This window comes from Ornithodoros turicata, chromosome 3 (genome assembly GCF_037126465.1).
Source record: "Ornithodoros turicata isolate Travis chromosome 3, ASM3712646v1, whole genome shotgun sequence".
NCBI lineage: Eukaryota > Metazoa > Arthropoda > Arachnida > Ixodida > Argasidae > Ornithodoros > Ornithodoros turicata.
Genome location: NC_088203.1, coordinates 62,535,238 through 62,556,699, shown reverse-complemented (window position 1 = coordinate 62,556,699; position 21,462 = coordinate 62,535,238). Strand labels below are relative to the sequence as shown.

At 43.7% G+C, this 21,462-nt stretch overlaps 4 long non-coding RNA genes across 4 annotated transcripts; 2 read left to right on the top strand and 2 right to left on the bottom strand.

The window, feature by feature from the left end:
- Window positions 1–423: 423 nt before the first annotated feature.
- Window positions 424–7,005, bottom strand: LOC135388536 (uncharacterized). The gene is made up of 3 exons (XR_010421453.1): window positions 6,778–7,005; window positions 6,361–6,559; window positions 424–3,615 (listed from the first exon to the last, which is right to left on the bottom strand). It is a non-coding gene; the product is annotated as an uncharacterized LOC135388536 (long non-coding RNA).
- A 159-nt stretch (window positions 7,006–7,164) lies between these two features.
- LOC135388534 (uncharacterized) lies at window positions 7,165–10,179 on the top strand. Its single transcript, XR_010421451.1, has 2 exons — window positions 7,165–7,600; window positions 7,702–10,179. It is a non-coding gene; the product is annotated as an uncharacterized LOC135388534 (long non-coding RNA).
- A 1,126-nt stretch (window positions 10,180–11,305) lies between these two features.
- On the bottom strand, window positions 11,306–15,047 carry LOC135388535 (uncharacterized). Its single transcript, XR_010421452.1, has 3 exons — window positions 14,931–15,047; window positions 14,710–14,831; window positions 11,306–14,170 (listed from the first exon to the last, which is right to left on the bottom strand). It is a non-coding gene; the product is annotated as an uncharacterized LOC135388535 (long non-coding RNA).
- Window positions 15,048–15,125: 78 nt separating this feature from the next.
- On the top strand, window positions 15,126–17,324 carry LOC135388533 (uncharacterized). Its single transcript, XR_010421450.1, has 3 exons — window positions 15,126–15,473; window positions 15,540–16,017; window positions 16,839–17,324. It is a non-coding gene; the product is annotated as an uncharacterized LOC135388533 (long non-coding RNA).
- Window positions 17,325–21,462: the final 4,138 nt, after the last annotated feature.

Sequence of the window (21,462 nt, the reverse complement as noted above, 5' to 3'; positions counted from 1 at the left end):
ATGGAAAGTTCTCTAGTATAATTGTTCCTGAAATATTATAGACTGCGTACTGCAGGCTAAATGTGAACCCCATTTTCTTTATGTAACTATAAGCCCGTAACAGCAGTCAGAGGGCACATATAAGCTATACTATACCAGGATGACCAACCTCCTGAACGTGGAATTGATGGGGCGAACGGTAGTAATATGTGCAGTAATTTTATCTGTGAGGTGTTCCTAATTATTGGGAAAAAATATTACTCTGAAACGATCAGGACTGCAAGAACAGTCTCCTTTCATCAATATTTGTCATGACCTGCACCAGGTCTGAACATTGAAAAGAAACGTAGAAGTGCAAGGGTGCAGGCGAGCTGGTACAATGTAAAACGACGACAAACCCTGAGACACGGAACAGAAAAAAGATGACACGACACGTTCTCAATGAATAAATGATAAGAAACGTTCCATTTATTGCTGTGATGACATCAGGTACAACAATGTGGTTTGCGCAAGCCTGATTTTTCTCAGCTACTTGCGTACAGCGACGACATGCAGCATAACCTACCCGTGCGTTCTGTACTTTCCCGGTTGCATCCAGCAGGTTACTGTCAGTACTGTGGTACAGACAATGAAAACTTACTACGCTATGGAGCCAAACAGCACTGAATAGATAACGCTAACAAGAACATGGTCGGATTTCATCCGTTCCTCGCAGCTCGTGATTGCTTTCTCCAGTCAAATTTTCAGCATAATTGTTCCCCTGAAAGTTCGCAGCGTGCACCGACAATGCTACGAAATTCATCGTATCACTTGTTCGTCGGTTTAGTAATCTTAACTGCTAGTATCTCGTATCTATCTCTTATTGCTAGCATCTCGCCGGGCGCCACAAAACGCCATCCACGCCGGCAGCTGCCCCAGTTTGTTTGACCCAGTTGTGGCGAAGTCTCACCGCAGATTGGCTACCTTTAGTCACCTGATCGATATGACGTCCTCATGACGCGTACTATATGTCGTCACTTCCACTACACTTTTGTGATTCGGAAAGAAACGGTCGTGCTCCCTCCTTAGGCTGCAATCACACTGGTTATACAAACGCTCAAAACACGTTTAACAACGTGCATGCAAACATGTTTTGTTTATGTATAATCGACTGGTCACATTGACGATACAAAACATGCCTCGCAACAGTGTTTGATGCTTGTCTTGTTTGACAGAACGACACTTTCAACATGAACAGCAAACACAACACACGATAGCTGGTCATACTGGTCATACGGGGCCGCTTATACACTGACATCCTGACATCACGACTCGTCATCGACTCAGTAACCAATCGGGGACGACGACGGCCGATGGAGCATGGCGGCGGGTGACTGCCTACGCTGCCGATATATTCATTCGTCGTAAAATATTGCGCATTTTTATCGTCGATGTTGTTTGTTTATGCGGCTCCGAGAACGTCAACACCACCAGAAAAAACAAAAACGCATCACACCGAGAAAACGGTACAAATCAAGGCGCTTAATTTTGGAAGCAGCGGAGTACTTCGTTCGTCTACGGCGTCTACTGCTAGGATATTTACCGAGCAGCAAAATATGAGAATGCGCCTGTGTTTTTAAGCATGATTTCGTGCAAGAAATAATCGCGTTTGAATCGCAACTGGTGCTCGTACGTGGGCTACGTGTCACATACGCAGCTTGATTGCGTAAGATTGTAGATAAATACGTTGTTGCACAAGTGCGGCAATATAGGACTCGAAATATGCGCCAAAGACCACCGAAACATATCTACTCCCAAGTTTGTCTCTGTCATCAGGTGGGATCGTCTGAAGCTCAGCGTTTGAGCTGAATGAGAGCTGCCTGCAGTACATATATCATACACGGATATTATACAGGCCGCAAACAACGAAACACCAAAGGAGAGATACAGGGGACGACAAACAACAAAAACAGGAATGATACTGTTCACGAGTGATGAAAGAAAAGAGATAACACATTATGGAATGGGAATCCAGGCATTGCAATAGCACCATATCCAGACTGCAAAATTTGGGTACACATAACCACCAAACCATAAAACAATGGAAAAGTAAAGGTGCTTGCTGTCCCTAATTTTTCTTACACCACAAATTTCTGTTTTTGTTCCCATTTGAGATTGTAGCTGTGCTTTATGGCACATATCCCACACGCCGAACCAGCTAGAAACAGAAGAACTAGAACTATAACTAGAATGGCACAAACCTGACCCAAACGCACAATAATTTCGTTGCAACGCTCTGACTGTACGATATAGTTAGCCGATACAAGCTCTAGTGTGCATTGTATGTGAAAATGGTCACCCATGTAATGTAAACTCAGTCCAGATTTACATGATTGGCTAGCCTACCTTGCTGCACGTGCCACAGATTGACGTCATGGCCTGAGCAGCATTTTCGGTGGGATACTTGTTACATCACCTTTAAGCACACCTTTAAGTCCTGTTAATTTAACGAAATACATTCCATGCCAGTGAGTAGAAGTGGTTTGTAGAAACAAGCTCGGTTGTCACATTGTTTGCCTTCAGAGCATTAGTCCATATCGCATGCAGTAACGTGTCCCAGTTTATTCTGGAGAGACCGCAATGGATGACATTCCCCTGCTTCTTCAATAAGTTGTCAACTTTGTTTGGGGAGCGGGATGACTCACTCTGTAGACAGCTCCCCATAAGAGAGCCATCCATTGCTAAATAAGGCTTGAAGCTTCTTGTGTGTCGTTATAATTTTTCGAGCTGCTGCTAGGACATTAACTGCTTGTGCATCATGCACAGCAGCAAGCTGCACCTCCTCCTCACCAAGCTCCTTCACAGTCTTATGTTGTATTCTGTTTTTTAAACAGGTGGTCAATAAACATTTGATTGATTGATTATCCCATGATGAACGCAATGCACACGACGACAGATTCTTAAACAAAAATATTTTAATCAATACCAATACATTTTGAAGCAAGAAACTTCAATAGCGAAGGAAATGAGAACACATAACACAATTATCCCTACTTGCAGCTTCCACTTGTTCAAGAAGAAAGGTTTTGCCCCAATTTCTTTCTTTCCTCAACACGAAGGCTGAGTAAATGTCAGCACAACAGCTGTGACAGTCAGCAAGATGTTGACAGAGCTCAGAATTGATAACAGCGAGATTAACGTTGAAATTATTTTGCATGAATCTTCTGTTCAGACAATAAACAGTCCGAGAGTGTAAGAACGAAATGACATCCTACATTACATTACGTAATTTAAAACAATGCGCTTTGATAAATATTGTGTATATTAGGAATGAGTACTAATAAATACTGTGTACAATATAGTAACAAATAAACATTGGATATACTTGTGTGACTACACTGGCTTAAACATGTGCAACACAAACAAGCACTGGTAGCTTATCACGAAATGGGAGAAATACACAGGAGACAATGATGCGAGCACTCCTTACTGACACTCTGACCGAGGCTCTTGATCGGCACTTTGTGTTTTCACTGGAGCTTGTCTCGCTTTTCAGTGTTGATTGCTGCCGTGCTGCAGTTGTCGCTGGAAGAACAGCTACTTGGTGTATTGTGGTGACTCATTCAGCTCCTCACTTGTGCCAATACGTTATGTTGCCTACAGAAGGGCATAAAGAGGGCACATAAAATGATGAAAATACCAGCTAAATGGTTACAATTCTCTAATGTAACAGCACTACAGCACAAATGCACTTTGACAGAGTTTAAATTTAGCACGCCAGTTCAGAACAAAATGGACAGTGACAGCCAGTGGCTTCACCCAATGTGGCTCTTTGTGTCACACCACCCACCCCCCAATAATGGATCCCTTCCCATACCAGATCATATGTGATGCGTAATAATATAGCACAAGCTAAAAAAAAAGAAACTGATGGCAGAGGGCTCCTCATCTCGCTACAGAGAAAGAGAGGTATGATGTGCCACGCTCTTCAACTGTCCCATGTAGAAATGCATATGTGCATACGTGCAGTTTTGAAAAGCAGAGTTTGGCTATTGTGGCATGCTGCAATGACGAATAAGGAATACCTTAGTGTGCACACATGCGAACTTCCAATTTGCATTCGAACTACCAATAGGGAATGTGAATTTTCATGTGCAGAATTTTTATCGAAAAGTTACATATTCATGCAGTTTGAAGCTACGCAAAAGCTTCTATACTGCAGTATAGCTTAAATACATTTTTAATTGCTCTGGCTTTTTTACACTTTCTTTCCATGTGCGCAGAATCAGCACCAAGGTGCCAAGTGCCTTAGGAGCGATAAAGGGGGAAGATCTAATGATAAAGATTCCTCAGAATCATGTCTACACCGTAGGTTTTCGGGCACTGTACATAGTGACTAGCTAATTCTTTTGAACTTGCAGGATTCTTTCTAATGGTTTAACGGATCATGTTAAAAATTATATGCACAAAGTGCAGTCCCCTTTCAACGAATGTGCATTTAAAGCAGAAAATTGACATACTTGACTGTTCTGTAGCTATCGAAAATGGTTAAAAATTGGGCTGTTCGGTACAGCATAGGGGGTTTTATCGCTTTTAAAGTATTCTGTAGCTATGTTATTGTGATAATTCTGCATGTGCTGAGTGCAAGTACCTGCATTTTGCTTCCTCATAATTGGGAATTAGTAAAACACATGCCCTAGTGTCGTTCCGGGGTGCACTATGATGTGTAGTGCAAACAATGTCGCTATGTGCAAGTGATCCACATACAGCAATAATTAGCCATACTTTATCCAAATTTGTAAGTATCCTCTGTAATGTATATCGACCTGCTTATATAGCGGACAATATAGGGTGCTACCGAGGATTTAAAAACTCAGTCAATGTGCAGGGTATGACAGGTGCTAACTATGCAAGGTTTCAGGGAAACTCTTGGGAAACATTTCGCTATAAACTGTACATGAGCTCCTAGAGGTGAAATCAGGGGCCCTATCCTGGTCAAAGTAATCTACCTCGATTACTTGAAATTTCTTCTGTCATTGGTGCACAATCGAAAAAGGCGTGAATATTAAAAGTGGTTGACACCTTCTATCAACCAATCGCCCCACGTGTTATCTTGGAAAGCGACCCGCCTTATCGGTGTTTCCTCCTGAGAATCCGAAGACCACACCTGTGATCTGCCTGCCCTGCCTTGTTGCTTCGGTTCTAGGTGTCGGAAACAGAAAACTCTACCGGCGTAAAACTGAATTTCGTAGAAAATGCGTGGAAAAGCACGCTCGTAATTTCCTTTTTTGCTGTTTGTCATTTTTCTTGACGTACAGGTGTGCAAGACGGCAATGTTTGTGTGACACCGTGATTGTACATGGCATTTATAATTCGGTATGTACCCGTGAGATGGCGCAGATGGCAGGCAACAAAACTGACAAACCGATAAAAGCGCGAAGGATCATTGCAAAGGGTCGAACGGACAGTGTGGCGCGAGCCGTAAACGCGTTTATGAGAAATCGGTTCGTCCTTTAAATCTTGAGCTTTATTTATGAGCTTTTCTTTATATTTTTCTGTGTGTTCGTGTGCTCGATATGCGAAATGATAATTCGCATTTCAATATGCTTCTTTTGCTCGTGAGCTGTGGGGGTGGTAATGATACCGCAAATGAGCATTGATAGTTTTACTCAAGAAACAGTGAACTTTGATCGAAGAGTTTTTTGTATGCACACCGCTACGTTGCAATAACATTAATTGTACGACGTACGGCTCGGACGACGCTTCGAAGAGCCCGCCGCTTTCACGCATACGATGCCGCGATCGCCGCAGAGAAACGGTGTTACGCGGTGCTTTTTTCTCATCATTAAACACAAACGAAGAAAGACATGAATTTTTTGTTGTGACGAGCACATACAGACTTTATACAACACAATAAACGGAAATGCACATGCGGACCCATCACGAAACCCATCGCCGCTCAAAGTAATCGACCCTCTTTCGCTAGATTACTTTTCAGCTTTGAAACTAATCTTTTACGTCATTGTTACGTCAAAATGACGTAGGGTCGCGGTCCGAGATTAGGGCCGAGAGGCTGCGAAGGAAAACTAGGTATAAATTTCAATTGAAACGGGCGGGATTTAAGGGCGGAGTATTCCGTGGCAGCCCAGCCCTACAGCTTGTGACGTAAAGTAATCGAGGTCGATTACTTTTGACGAGGATAGGGCCCCTGCAGAGCGCTCTGAGCACCTTGACAAATTACCACAAAGGAATAATCCAAAGAAACAAAAACAAATTTAGATGTCATGGTGCTAGCAGCAACTGACATGTCCGCTAATTTGCTTCTTTGGACGCACATTACATCAGCAGCAGAACCGCACATACATGTTAAAACTGATATTGGAGTGCACATTCTCCTCATACCTATTCCACTGTCGTTGGCGTGAAATTTGTGTCCGGGTTCGAGTTTCTTGTGGCTTTCGGGATTCCGGCTGCGAGTAACACCATGTTTATGAAACGGGCGTCGAGCGAAGCGTAGACTGATCGCTGCCGTCTCCGGGCCTTTTGCGTCGACATTTCACTCCTCGAAAGCAAACGCCAAACACAAGCGTTATCCACTTGACTAGAAAAACAACCATTGCATTGTACTAACATTTGGGCAGTTCATACATAGCAGACGAGTTTTGCGGCGCGAGAACAGCACAAACAAACAAGACGCACAAAACTGCGCCGATCATGATTTCACGATAACCGGGTGACGCCGATATCGGCATCGTGCTGTTCTTGCGACGCAAAACTTAGCTCGATGAGTTGAAGCACTGATAGTAAACAGGTACTCACCTTCTGCGAAATGTATTTCACGCTAATCGCCTACCAAAGTCGACAGATCGGAGGAGGTCGGCGAAGCTCCACACCGAAAGAACTCGCCATTTTCAATGATGCCCAATGTTGTTGACACTCAAACACGTAAAAAGCAACATATTCTTTGATGAATATCAAGAAATTTATTTGATTTCTCCAAAATCCCATGAGCTGTTTTTCGACAGTGTCCAAATACACGTTCAAGTGTTTGAAAACAAGCTTTGAAACGCAACCGAAGCACACTTTTGTATCACGGCACGGTCACACTGGTTATATACACGCGTGTCTTTGAACATGTACTGACGGCGTTTTCGTCGCAGTGTGACCACAGCTGTTGAGCCATACGTGTATGGGGGATGTTTGTCAGGCATTTTCGTCAAACATGTTTGGGGAAATGTTCGTGTTTGGTGTTTTATGTTTAACCAGTGTGACTGCAGTTTTCCCTCCTCCAAGCCGCCGAAGGAGAACGCAGCACGCAGGCGAGGAAGCGCGAAGTGCCGTTTTCAAATTCTGGCAACCAATCCGGACACGCTTGTGGCGTCCGACCGAGACTTGGCCTTCGGGAGAGGAAAATGAGTTGCGCTGCGCATGCGCTAGAAGTGATGTCACGTGTCTCTCTTTGCCGCCGCCGTGCCGTCTGCTCGCTTCGCGTGCGCATGCGCTAGCAGACAGCGCTTTGTTTGCTTGACTTGAGTTGAGCATGGCTTGCGGATGAGATTTGTGGTAGTGCTGAAGCAGCTTTGCCAAATATTCCGTTCAAGTTCCTCGCTGGATGTCCGGCTCGTCCGTCGATGTTCAACAGGTGAGGGAACGTTTCAACAACGCCTGCGAGTTTGGTGATCGCGGTTCAAAAGGTGAAGGCGTCTGTAAAAAAATGTAAAATGGGCCACTCTGTTACTACAGATGCAACAAGTGCCAGTCCACTTTTTCTCAGCTGCACCTTCTCAGTCCAGCAGCAGCACCAGGTGAATGTAGGTACACAACTTCCCAGTAAATTAAGACGCACGAGTGCAATTCTGGTAAGTACGTCTCATGCTCTGTTACACCAGTACACACATACCATTCGCATTCAACGCCCTTATTTTGCATGTGTTGTAGCAAATGATTCAGTGGCACAAACCGGCAGGCTGGTGCGTAATGTAAGCCCATAGTGTCGAGTTGGACTAATTCGGGTCGCGTGTTCGTACAGTCTGTGCAATCGGACTGTCTACCTGTTCGGAATTACTACCTGTTCTATCTTAACACCGAAGTCGGTATATGAGTAAGAAATATCGTGGTTTCGACAATTATCAGTAATCTTTCGTTGTGCTTAATGATTCCTATTATTTTATACTTGTGTTTTTACTCAGAATTCTAATACTGTATTCTTAACTGGAGCAACAAAATTACGAAACACATGAGGATTGTGTTGAAACTGAGGACATTGCTTATTTTTACTGATTTCAGATTTTCAGGCATGGGGAGAAGAAATGCAGGATGCAGCCAAGAGTCATTTTACTAAAGGCACAGGAGTAAAAAGATTGAAAGATGGAAGTTTAAAGTGTTATTATATTTGTAACTGATCGGGTGCTTTTTACAGAGAAGAACATCAAAGAAAAAAGGTCCATAAAATCATAAGGTTCCGTTAGGCGTGGGGTAACCTGTATTGATGATTCGTCTGCAACGTTCCAGACTGGCAAAGTTCCAGGACATAACGGGACGTATGCTCCGGGGCCCCATCTCGCTCATGATCAGAGCCGACAGTTAAGGCATAATGGTTTCAAATTTCCGAAGATTGCAGTTCAGAATTTGTATGAGTACAACACAACAGCATGTACAGCCCAAGACAAAAGTTCACGGCACTGCGCTTTTCTTCATCGGAGCGGTCCCCTGCCAGCTACCAGCAAAAGATCGAATAAGAAACGGGTCTATCTCTCAGTATGTGTGTCCGCTCTTGTTTGATGCTAGGGTGTCACTCCAATGGAGAAATGTGACACCATGGTGGTCCGTAAACATTTGTACCAAGCTGTACATTGTACAACCTCGACAACTAACAGACACTGCTCGGTCAGGTCAGTGTCCCAATTTGAGATTTTGCTGCCTATTTCTTCCCAAAAGGCTGCTCTTGCAAAAATGCTTAAGAAAGTCATTTGGGTGAACTCCGGTGTACCAAGAAAAGTGCAGAACAAAAAATTTGTAGTAGTATAGTTAGACTATATAGTAATTTATAGTATGCCTTAGTATAGTTAGACTTTGAAGGCAGTAGTCAACATAAATAAGTTTTACCTCTGAGCGATGATGGCCCATTCAAGGCAACAACAAACTCATAGGTTCACCACATCATCTAAACTTCCTCGCCCTGTTACAGCTTGTTTCTGTCCACAACATCTTCAAGGTGCATATTCTGTGCCATGCAACCAGAGGAGTGGTTACATGAACTATCATTCATCGAGCATTTGTGAGGAGATTGTTAGAGGAATCAGTCAGACAGATGTGTTTCAGATGATTTTTTTTTTCAGTTTTCAGGTTTTTATTGTTATTTCATGACAGTATACTCTGATACTGATACTGGGCAAGCCCTGTTGAACAGTCCAAGACACAGTCAATGCAAATGTCTACACAATTTGAGGGGAACAGAAATACAAGAACACATGACAAGTATAAGAAACAAATAGCAAAGATATTGCACAGCAGAGAAATGCACATAGTCAAAACGTAATTGCATGTCACCCTGCGTATCAGCAGAAAAGTCCTGTTTGATGGTGTTTTTGAAGGATGCCAGATTATTGTTGGAACGAATGCGTAGAGCAGTGTTTCTCAAACTGTGGGTTATGACCCCCAAATGGGTCATGAGCTGTTGAAAGATTCATTGTTTCACACCCAACCAGAGGGTAAAGCTCAATTCATGTTCAAAGCATTAATGGACTGTCATGCGTTGTCACATGACAGTGCTGCATTCATGAGTAAATGATGTAGATGTGAAGGTCCTTAAGCATGAATTCAACAGAAATCCTCTGGCTGGGTGTATTTCCTGCTGCTTGGCACACTCTTGGAATCTGGTTGAAAAGCTGCTTCTGAAAACTGACCTGCTGCTATGGCTTTCTTCACAGCATCTGTGCATCAATATTCGAACAGATTGGGACAAAAGTTATGGAGCATCGGGGTGTTGCATTTCTTTATGGGAGTGACACCCTAGCAGCAAACAGAAGCGGCCACACACACTGAGAGGTGCACAGAACAGCAGTCACTTGTTTCTTATTCGATACCTTCCTGCTAGCCAGCAGGGGGCCGCTCCGATGAAGTGCAAGGCAACAGGCTCATTGATATGGTGTCCAGCTGGAATTTGTGGTATTTTGGAACAATGTATTGCTAACGAGACCAGTAAAAATATCCAAAACTGGACCTGGACTGCGTGTTTGGCTCACTGAGTTTACCGAAGAGCGTTTCCTTGAGGTGTGAAACAAAGCTTGATAAAATGAATCAACCAAGTTGTGTGATCTAACTGGCCAATACTGAGTAGATTTACAATATAGATTTGCAATATCTTGAGGACTTTTGCCTCTCTTGAAACAAATGCTAAATAAATGCAATCAAGCATACATTGGAACTCAGTTGCTGAGGCAAAATGCATGAACATACAAACATATGTGATTGTGCTAGTTATTTTCACGCATATAGTATGAACTTCTGAATTCCCAGTAGCTGTTCGAACATCAGGTTCCAGAACTGTTGTTCTTATTTGCATTTCTGCAGTGGTTGGCTTTCACATAGCTGCACCCGTTTTAACTCCTTGCATCTTTGTTGAGACAAAGCGGAGTTGTTTGGCAATTTTTGTTCAGTAGTGTCACAGCAGGTTTGGCATAGCATAGCCAACAGGGGCATAGCCAGGCGGGTTCAAACCCCCAAGATCGTACCTTTGGTAGTGCATCTGGGATGTCCCCATAGAACCTCCCATAATATTTTCTGGCTACCGCACGGATAGCAAACGCTAGCGTGAGACAAGATAGGAGCAAACTTGAATATACAAGGCGTACTGATGTGCATGAAAAATTTAAAAATGACTGAGCATTGTATGTGGATTACATTATCAGAATGTTGATGAGAGTCATGTACCCCAGCATCATACTTCATCATACTTATTAGTCATAATACTTTTGATGATAACGAAAGACTGCAATTGAGCTGGTGTGATGGCAATATATTAGTCCTTTAATCTAAATAATTAATAATTAAATAAATAATTAAATAATTATGCGTTATATAGTCATGAAGAGTTTGCTCGTGGTTGTTGGAAGGGTGTACATTTCCTTAGATAAATCATTCACAAGAATACACACAGCGGCTTTGAGCTCACCAAGGCTTTATGCGTGCAATGCCAACTGATGTTAGTATTTTCATGGTAAAAAGCATCTGTTGCAGCTGAAGAAAACAATACCATCACTCAGGGGGCAGTTGCCTCGTTATATTGCAAGAGAGTACTCAGTACTGGAGAGATATAAACACACAGAATAAAACAAACTGCCTAGTGCAGTGAGTGGAAAGTTTATTCCACTTCTTATTGGCAGAATATTAACACAATTTTTTCTACAAGATTTCTCAGGTCAGAGCACTTTATAGGATATACAAATTGCCAATTATATGTGTTATGTGTATGTATGTCACCACACTTAAATGTATTTACCTGCTGTAATATACCCCAGACCAAGCTCAAAAGTCTGCCAAGCTCTGTCTCCAGTCACTCTGAGTCCAGCAACCCAGGATGGGCGTAACCTTCATCCAATGTCGCATTCATAGGTGGACACTCTCAGTCGTAAACAATACTGCCATTGCCACGGTGAAAAGAAGAAAGTAAAAAATAAAAATAATAAAAATCATATGCTGTCATCCTCGAGCTATGGTGGAGTAGAGTGCGTGGAATCTATGTTGTTTAAGTCTAATGTCTCGATGCCATACAGGTAATGTCACGAGTCGGTAAGCGAGTAATGCACAGTCGACATCCAACATTGCGCTTTGTTTCCATGCTGTCGTGTAGTATTTAGAGTATTATAGGGAATGTCATCAAAATACAAAAATAAAATTAAAAGCCACTGAAATGTCATTGCACAACAGTAATAGCCATTACCCGAATTCAATACCGGATGATAATTTTTCGTTTCCGTTTCTATTTCCGGTAATGGAGCACAGTGATATGCGTTTCCATTATCGTTACCATCTCCAATTTCGGTAATATACCGTTTCTGTTTCCGTTACCATTACTGTTACCCTTCCTTGAACAAGAGCAGAAGAAGAAATCATGAGTACCTTCGTGCAAGATCGAAAGCTTTCTTTAAAAGGGATACATAAAGCTGTTACAACATGTAATGATAATAAACTGTCACAACGAGACAATGCGCACAGACAGGGCAGTCTTTTTTCCGATGCTTAAAGAAACCTAAGGTTCCCATGCACCATCAGTTGATGGAACACAGAGAAATATGTAATAACAAATTCTGAAAGTAGGCAGCAATCAACTGGAAGTTTTGTGAATGTTTTGTCATATTGCAGGAGAGTACTCAGTACAGGACAGGAATAAAGCATATAGAATAAAAGCGGAACATAAAATGCAGACTGCAGCGAGTGACAAGTTGTACTTGTAATGTTGGCAGCATGTTAACCGCATTCTTTTTTCTATAAGACATGAATTTCTCAAATCAGAGCTCTTTATAGGAGTCATACAAAGTGCCACCTATGTGTCCAGGTACATACCCACACTTAAATATATTTACATGCTGTAACAGCTTCCAAACAAAGCTCAAAATGTAGGATATGGTCTTCACTTTAAAGGAGTCCCAGAGCGCCATCGAAAAAAATTTCAGATTAAGGCGTCTGATGAAAGCGTGTGTGTCATTTCACCGAATAGCGCAAAGGGTTTTGATGTGTGCAATTTGTTTCCCAGAAAAAACTCACATAAACATGGCCCTGCGCGTTCACCCATAGCTCACCACTCCAGGTATAATGAGGATGAGAAGGTATGATGCCACATCACCGATGACGTTATAAGGAGAACTCGTTCTGGTTCGCCGGTCAGTGGAGGTCAGCGCCTTGTCCCTTTGCCACCGTAAACCAGTTTTGCCAGTTCTCCCGGAGAATTTGGAATAGAAGGAGCGGATGAATCATTACTGAGCCAGGAAAAAGGCTTTTTCAGAACCCGGAACAGCCGAATAGCAGACGACAGCGGAGTAGCAGACAACATTTCTCTAGACCAATCAGCGAGCGTCCTCCTTATACCGCCCGCGCGAGGTTCCAGGCTGATCACAGGCTGGTACTGCTCTTCTCTGGTTGCGCACGGACGCTATTTGCGGCGCATTTTACATTAAATTTCTGGGATAATTATGACTCTGTGGTGTGAATTACTTCGCATGGTGCATCTTACTGGCCTACTTAACAGTTTTATAGGAAGAAAACAGGATGTTAAAAATGGCTTTTGTGCTACTTTAAAAGTCATAGTGCAGGAGAGCATGCATTACTGTAAACCTTTTCACCTGAACCTTTAACCAAAATGCATGCAGTGGCAGTATACATAGAATGACCCACCTGTGGTGCCGTGTGTAGAATCTACGCACACTTTCTCAGTGCCCAAATGCCTTGACATTTGTTTTTGCACACCTGTCATGAGCACTAACAAGAAATCCTCATCTTGCAACAAGTCAGTGTTTCCTCGTTGAAAGACAGTAGGGTCATCCTTCTCGCCTTGCTGCTTGAAGAAAAGCACTGGACTGTTTGTTTGGGCTCTGATAGAACTGTACAGGGCAACACTGTTTTGATTGTCGTCGTGTTTCCTCTCACCGTAACATATATTATAGTCCCTCATGGTGGTGTACAAGTACTGCCTTGTAGTGAGGTGAATTGTATCCTTTGAAACGTGCCATCCAGCACACCCCGAATACTGAGCTGCATAGTACGCTGAGTGCAATGCCGTCACATAGTTTCCCTAACATCAACAAATAGTTTCTTGAAGGTAAAAAAAGGACATTCCAGTACAACATAGTGTTTTACAAGTGCCTGCATATGCCTGCTACGGGGCTCCTCTATTGCATCTTCCTCTGTTTTTGTCAGTGGGGTGTGGGACAGCCCCAAAATCATGTGCATAATAGGAAGATTGGAAGACAAACGAGACCTTGCCAGTTTGGAACATTGCAGACATATCAGCAAGGCAGGTGTCCCCACGCCTGACGGAACCTTGTGATTTGATGAACCTTATTTCCTTTGATGTGTCCTCTCTATAAAAGCGCCTGATCAGTTACAAATATAATAACACTTTAAACTTCCATCTTTCGATCTTTTTACCCCTGTGCCTTTAGTAAAATGACTCTTGGCTGCGTCCTGCGCATTTCTTCTCTCCATGCCTGAAAATCTGAAATCAGTAAAAATAAGCAATGTCCTCAGTTTCAACACAATGTTAGCGTGTTAGCTTAGGCGCTAACACAAATGGCGTGTTAGCTTCGCTCAATTGGTAGAGCCCTGGACCGGTAATCCAGAAGATGTGGGTTCGATCCCTACAGCTAGCTAACCTTTTCAGTGACTTTCATCTTACAATCCTCATGTGTTTCGTAATTTTGTTGCTCCAGTTAAGAATACAGTATGATAATTCTGAGTAAAAGCACAAATACAAAATAATAGGAATCATTAAGCACAACGAAGGATTACTGATAATTGCCGAAACCACGATATTTCTTACTCATATACCGACTTCGGTGTTAAGATAGAACAGGTGACAATTAGATACTCCGATTACACAGATTTTACGAACACGTCACGAGAATTAGTCCAACTTGGCACTATGGGTGTACATTACGCACCAGTCTGCCGGTTTATGCCACTGAATCATTCGCTACAACACATGCAAAATAAGAGCGTTGAACGCGAATGGTGTGTAGCATGAGACGTACTTACCAGCTTCAGAATTGCACTCGTGCGTCTTAATTCACTTGGAAGTTATGTACATACACATGGTGCTGCTGCTGCCTGGACTGATAGGGTACAGCTGAGAAAAAGTGGACTGGCACTTGTTGCATCTGTAGTAACAGAGCGGCCCATTGAACAATTTTGTACAGACGCCCTTACCTTTTCAACCGACCATGAAACTCGCAGGCGTTGCTGAAACGTCCCCTCACCTGTTGAACATCGACGGACGAGCGGGACATCCAGCGAGGAACTTGAACGGAATACTTGGCAAAGTTGCTTCACCGCTACCACAAAAAACCACAAATCCCATCCTCAGGCAAACAAACCGCTGTCTGCTAGCGCATGCGCACGCGAAGCGAGCAGACGGCACGGCGGCGGCAAAGAGAGACACGTGACATCACTTGTAGCGCATGCGCAGCGCAACTGATTTTCCTCTCCCGAAGGCCAAGTCTACCGAGAGGCACGGATTGCTCCGTGCGCAGTAACACGCATTTTGATACAGATTTTGCGAGAGCTGTGGGGGCTGGCCGCGCGCCTGTTTGGCGATCGCGAAGCGAAGGGCGAAGGGAGCAAGCATGAGGTCGGAAAACGAGAGTGATGTTTCCCTGTCTGGGGGAGATTCTGACGAACATGTTGAGCGGCGACGAGTTAATGCTGGATGATGACCCATACTCTACGGACCCAATGCCTTTGGAACCCGCCGACCATCCACGAGATGTGGCTGCGGCTAACCCGCGGGATGACATTTTTAGGTGACGTATCTCTTTGCATGGTTTTCGTCGGATGTGCTAAACAGTTTAGAATGTTGAAATCGGCAGGTGTCTGTGTGGAGTCTGCGACCCACAGGAGGCCGACGAGCGCCTGTGTTGCCATTCTGTATTCTGTTGCCAGGGTGGTAGAAATGTGCAACAGTGCCACCGTTGCAGTGCATAACACAACGAGTGAACCAGATATCCCACATTGGACCCCTCCGATCTAACCCTGGGAACGAGGCTTAGACGGAAGTGAGCACAGTCTCGACCAACTGCGGACCCCCCCCCCCGCGCGTGTAAAATGTACTAACCTAACCTCACTACAGAATTTGCAAATTACAGCGCAATTTATTACTAGCGACGCGCGACTTCCGGTTAGGCTTGTTCCCAGGAGGGGGGTCCGATATGGGAATTTTGCAATTTCGATAACACAACACCCATTACTCAGGGACATCTGCCTCCGTAGAGAACTTCTAGTGGTGTACGCGCCTCAATGCTGCCGCTACGATCAACATTTTAGGCGACTCAATCCCCAGGACCACAGGTAAGCCTGCTGCAGTGCACTCTCGTTATCTATATGATTACGGCCATAATGAATTTTTCGGTTTAAATGACCCCCCCCCCCCCCATCAAGATTCGGAAGGGTAAACTCGAGTGCTAGTCGGGTGTTGTTGGTTATGCAAATTGTCGCACCTAAAGTGGCTGTATACAAAAGGGCGACTATTCTCAGCAGCTTTTTGGCCTACACAAGTTTGTCCCCCATAAATCATAAGCGTAGACGAGAGCCGTGGAACGATCCAGAGAATCCTGGTCCAACAATTCCATTAGGAAAAGTGAAGCAACACAGCCGCCTCAGCTAGTCTCGACATGCTCTCAATTATGCCAGTTAGCCATGCCCTGATTGGCAACACAAAACCCTGATTGAATCCAGTGGGAATTTTAAACTGTGAAGGAAAGTCTTGCAAGTCTGAAAACAGAAGCATTTGAGGTGGCAATGAAGGGGGGAAGCATGTTACTGAAGAATGTACGAGTAACATATTTTGGGAGAAATTGAATTTTGCCGAAATTGTAGGGAAGCTGGTTTGGGAGGGAGTTAACAGTTGGAATCGGTCTCATCCTGAAAGAGGCGGACATTTTTCTGTTGTACTATGTTGCACACCTGCCAACCTTCCACATTCAAAATGCGGGAGACCCTGGAACTAAGGAATGAATGCACAGGCTTTGAACTCCAAGGTTGGGATAGTGTCTGTTCTTCTGTTCTGGCCATTGTCTTCCTTGCACTGCTGGACATTTGGCAGGTATGCAAATGCCCACAAGATATGATGCTAAACAAAAAGAAATGTCATGTGGTGTTGTCTTTTCCAGCTGCCTGAGGTTCACGGCATACTCGTCATTCACAAGATGGGTCTGGGGATACCTTGGCCCAAGGAACAGACGACAGGTTCCTGGATGCGTTGTCCGAGCAATCCGTCTACGTCTTATCAAGGCTATCAGCGTTAGGACCATCGAAACAAGGGTGTCTTGGCAAGAGAGACAAGCTGGTGCATACTGATGGCTGAAAGTGGAGATATGTAGTGGCAAGACAATAAATTTTGCTGACATAGGCACACTTCGTGTAAGTGAGCCCTTGGTCAACCCCCTTGCTTCCCATCAGAGGTTTTCGAGGATACTATAGGTGTGGTCTTTTCGTCATTGCAGTGTGGGGGATGTTTTGTCTTGTCACTCTGTGTCTCCAGTTGCAGTCAACAGACTGTCTACCCGTCTGTGCAGCAAAAACTACTACACGTGGCGGCATTAGCTCTGGCATCAAATCCAGACTGTACTGCACTAAGTTAGTGCCGAGGTGGGTGTAGCGACGGGAATAAAGAATGACCCTATAATTGTATCGATTTATTGTACAGTGGAGTATGACAGAGTGGGAATAACAAAATAGCTTAGGTTGTGCTGTGGTTCTAAATTAATGTGGTGTGAAGTCTGGGTGGTTACAGGTATGCTGCCACAGGGATGTTAGGAAGGTTCATGTTGGCAGATCCATATCTGGTGTACTAATACGCTATGCAAGTCTGTGTCCATTGTTTTCCTCTCCCTGGAATCAGGGGATGACAACCCCCTTGTGAGATGCGCCGTGAAGTGTGTCCCCAGCACTTGCTCCAGCCGTGACCTCCACATCTGAAATATGGCCTTGAGGGTTAACACTCAAGAGAATACGTTGAGGGCCTAGCGGGTACAATAACAAATATAAAAATTACTATACAAATAAATCTTCCCCTTTGCGGTCCCTATTTCACTGGCACAGTTATTTTCCTGTCGACATTACGTTATAAACGCTGGCAGCCGCATCACACAAGATTCCTTTCACAGAACTCGACAATTTTCAGGGCTCGTACATATCCATTATTTTGTGGGACGTGCAAAAAGAATTGCAATATTTTCGTGGCTTGACAAAACATACCAAATCCAGTTGATTCCGTTGACGTGCTTGCTGCCGCCTGAAATAGAGCCAGAAATTAGCAACTAGGCTGCAGCAGAATACTGATCTAAGTGTCTCGGACGTAGCCAAACACAGATTGCGATGTTTTCACATCCCTGAATGCTGCCATCAGGCTTACACTATGAACTGTAGAAACATCCACTAGTTGCAATAACATTAGAATAATGCTGTCATGTGGGAGTGTTACGTTACTCCTGCATAATACTGGCGACAATTAGCACAGCAACAACACACCAATCTTTTTTCTCTAGAGTACGCGTACTATTGCGTCAGGATGCTGCAATCATTATAATGATTTGTGTACATTAGTAGCCGGTGTGACTGTGACGTTACAATCGGCTGCGAGGCCAGGTGTTCGCGATGATGTTTACTGTGACAACTGATATTTTTATCGCAGCGTAGCTGTGACCACACAGTATTGTCACTTACCTCCGTTACTGGTTCCTGCCCTTGTTCCTGATCGAATATGGTAGGCACGGCGTCAATCTTCAGCCGCTTCTGTTTCTGCCGTAGCCCAAGCCGACCAACAGACCCGTGAAACATTCAATCCCTGGGCCACGCCACAGTAGTGGCTGGCGATCGCTGCCTCCCACTTTCGTTTCGTTTCGCCATTGCGAGGTCGGTGAAATGTAAGCTCGGGATTCGCGTTATAACTTATAAGTCTTTCTGCACCCGAGCACTAGCATCGGTATCCTGGCTGTGACATGGCCTAGCATCAACGGCGTGAAATCCTAGGCCACACGCTGTGGTTCAAAGTACTTCAAAGCAAACGCGACAAGACAACAAGAAAAAGGGTCAGACGCACGCTCAGACACACATAATCTGCGGCGGGAAGGAGCACCTCCTGATGGTTGGTTTATCCGGGTGACGTCATCCAGTGTCGGCGCCTTGCGGGGATTGCCGTGTGCGCCGGAAGCGCGAACATTTAAAAATCGTTTCTGAGTCAACCAAGTGGATTTGTGCGGAGAAAATATGCCGGCGTACATTATGAACGACAGGGAACATAACCATAATAGTTCCGGAACACGCTTCCGGATGCGACTATCCCTTTAATGGGTCATCCCTATACCTGAAGCTCCACCCACTTTTCCAGCTTTCCGGCCAATAGAGTCTTGAAATATGAGGCGCTATCAATCAACCTATCCTAACTATTTGTCCCCCTATCCAACATGGGCAGCGCCATTTTGGGTGGCAAGTGGATTGGATGGGATTGAAATGGATACCTTGCGCTATCTGCAAAACCAGTGCATTTTTTGTGCAAATTTGATGAACGCCACCTAGAGTGCGAGGGGCACGTCGGGAACTGTCGTCTGCTACCGTCGTTGTACCCACTGATCTCTATGTATAAAGGCTGGATCGCGCATGGGAGAGGGGCTCGTGGGGGAGAGGCGTGCCTTCGGGCCGCCATGTTGGTGGGCCCTAAAATGCTGTGTGTGCCCATAGAAAACAATGGGAGGCAACGGAGATTGTGAGTATTTATTGCGCTGCAAGCATTGGTCGTTGTTTGTCATCACACAATTTTGTAAGGTGCCAGTATACTGATGTATCCTAACAGTGTTTCACAGGTGTCCTGCCGTTCGATTCTTAATTACGTTATGTTTTGCATTCCGAAACTAGACCGTCACTGCAGTGCAGCGCTGGGGATTGTACTACAGCACGTTTCCCAGCCAATATTTCAATAAGAAACGACTTGAGGTTAACAACAACCATGTATATAATACCCCATACTGCGTTCTGGACAAAAATTGTTCCATAAAGAACGGTCCGGGAAAGGATTTACTCGCATGGCAGAAAGAGATCGTTCTGTAGAATCACAGCCGTTGTTTTAGCCGTGTATGCGTTTAGTATGATTTATATCAAGCATCGCCTTAGAAAGAGTCTCTTAGTAAACGATAGGGGTGCTTTGCCTCGCAAATATGGACACACCGAAGCAGCCGAAATAATTACTTCACGCAATTAGATCACACTCGTTAGGACAGTTAATCAGGTAGTGATGTAAGCTTAATCAATTAAGTTACTTAGAAAAAGATAACACCTCCTTGAGACACAGGACTTATCTCTTTTTGAAGTACAGCCCTTCTATGTTTGTTTGCTTCTTCCTTTATTTGTTCTGATTATTTGCAGGTGCGGTTGTGCCAAACTGAATGTCCTTCTCCAGCACTCACATGCTTTTGTTGAATACAACTGCAGCGTGAGAAAAGCAGCTTGGGGACGGGGTCCTGCTATCCAGTGCTGACTTTGTCATGCTTGTTATGTGGAGCATGTTCCAAAAAATGCAGCTCAGCGTATGGTCTTCAAATTGCAACAGGACTATTTGGAGCTTGAAACAGTTGTGATTTTGTCATTTTGGCCCTCGTGTACCCAGTCTGTGAAACGCAAACAAAAAAGTCTAACACGATATGCTTTTGTAATGAAGATCACTGATGATGAGTAAAGAGAATATACGAGTTCAAGTTTATTTAATATTTTATATCATTCATTAGATTATTCAACATTTCATGTCAAGTTTATACAACATCGTTTATTCAAGTTCAAGATTTATTTCTTGCACTTATGCGTTTCAGGATACAATGAACGTGCAGGGAGGTCGTAAAAGACTACATTTATTGTTTTGTGACCTTGCTACAATGGCAATACAGTCAACCCTCGATTTATGAACCTTCGATTTATGAATTCCCTCGTTTTATGAACACTAGCACGAGGAACCAAACTTTTTACATGCATTTTTCCCTCGTTTTATGAACCTCAATATCCGAATAATGAATGGAATTTCTGGGAACCAACTAGGAGTTGCCCAGTGTTTTTGCCCTCAATTTATGAACGGATCCTTCCGAGGCCAACAAAAACCTTCAAAGGGATTATTCGTGGTCTTATGAATGACGCCTGAACAGACAAAACGTTTTCGAGGTATTGCACCCTGGGTTCTTAACCCCTCGAAATCCGAACAACAAACGGGTTTTTGCATAAGTGTTCCTGACCTCAATTGACACAGCGGAAGGCATGGTCCAAAGCAAAATTAAACTATTTAGTATTGCATAATAAACAGAGTGTGAATGCGCTAACATCTGTGTTTTGTGAGACTGATACAGCAGAAGGCATGGTCTAAAGCAAAATTACACAATATATTGCATTATAAAAACAATATCAACTCGGAAATACTGTTCCATTTGCTCGATAGTATTCACTTAACGGAATTTTGGATTTATGAATCCCTCGATTTATGAACGATTTTTCGAGGAACCGAGGGTGTTCATAAATCGAGGGTTGACTGTATATATTTTAGGAATGACAATGGTCAGGTACGCTTTCTCAATTTTAGGTTGGAATGAGCAATGAATAGCAACTCCCCTCCTGATATTTTCTCATATATGCTAAATTTTAAATTTAATGTGATCAAATATGTGATAATATAATAATAATATATAAGAATATAATACAGTAAAACCTCCAAGGTCGGACAACTCCCCATGTCGGACAAGATTTCATTGCACGGGCAGG